Source organism: Podarcis tiliguerta (genome assembly GCF_965153285.1).
Source record: "Podarcis tiliguerta genome assembly, chromosome: 13".
Classification (NCBI taxonomy): Eukaryota; Metazoa; Chordata; class Lepidosauria; order Squamata; family Lacertidae; genus Podarcis; species Podarcis tiliguerta.
Window position 1 is genome coordinate 48464830 of NC_139546.1, and position 1200 is coordinate 48466029.

Here is a 1200-nt window from a genome sequence, read left to right on the forward strand (position 1 = left end):
CTCCCCCCGTCCCTCAAGGCGTTATTGAATTCTCGTCATTACCACCCAGGAGAGTCATTGTCCAGCAACATCTGGTGGATCCAGCCCTGATAGAAGGGCTCAGTTCAAGCCAGGAATGTGTGGGGCAAGTTGCCTGCTCCCTTGGCTCTGTCCAAGGTGCTGAAGTTCTTGTCTCTTACTGTCCTCCTTCTCTGCCTCTTCATCTTAGCTTGGAATGTGGAACCCGAGTCTGTTCAATGAATACATCAGCTCAAAACCACTTCCTGCACCAGCTTCCTCTCGACCTCTCCCTGCACTCCAAAGTTTAGCCACTTAAAAATCCTATTGCCATGCCTGATAAGCTAAAAGTAATTTTTTTAAAAGTATTATTGAACAGAGGTCTATACCATTTTTCATTTAGAAAGAACCTACCGAAACTGTTCGCTTTGCAAGAACATAGTAAAGGTAAAGGGACCCCCGACCATTAGGTCCAGTTGTGGCCGACTCTGGGGTTGCGCCACTCATCTCACTTTATTGGCCGAGGAAGCGGATGTACAGCTTCCGGGTCATGTGGCCAGCATGACTAAGCCGCTTCTGGAAAACCAGAGCAGCGCACGGAAACACCGTTTACCTTCCCGCCAGAGTGGTACCTATTTATCTACTTGCACTTCGACGTGCTTTCGAACTGCTAGGTTGGCAGGAGCAGGGACCGAGCAATGGGAGCTCACCCCATTGCGGGGATTTGAACCGTCGACCTTCTGATCGGCAAGTCCTAGGCTCTGTGGTTTAACCCACAGTGCCACCCACGTCCCACTTTGCAAGAACATAGCAATACTGAATAAACGTTAACCAGCACCCTCAAAAACTTCCACCATTATTATTATTATTTATTTAAAGAAAAGGAATTGCAATAGCTAGATGTACCACTGGAAGTTTATGTCCTCTGGCCTTGCTCGAGGTTAATCCAAGGATACAATCTGAGAAATTGTGTGTTCCAACATAGATGCAAAAATGCGAGAGTGTTGCAACATAAACTCTGCAACAGGTGGCAGCAGCGACGAATTTAAAATACGCTCTCAATACTTCAGCCAACCAGCAGGTGAAAGCAAAGAGTCTCTAATAGATCCTTCTGGTGTCTGAAGCATCAACTAGTCAGAAACCGAAGCAGGATGGAGGACTTGTAAACAGGGGCAGTTGCGAGGGATTGGCGGAGGAGGCTGA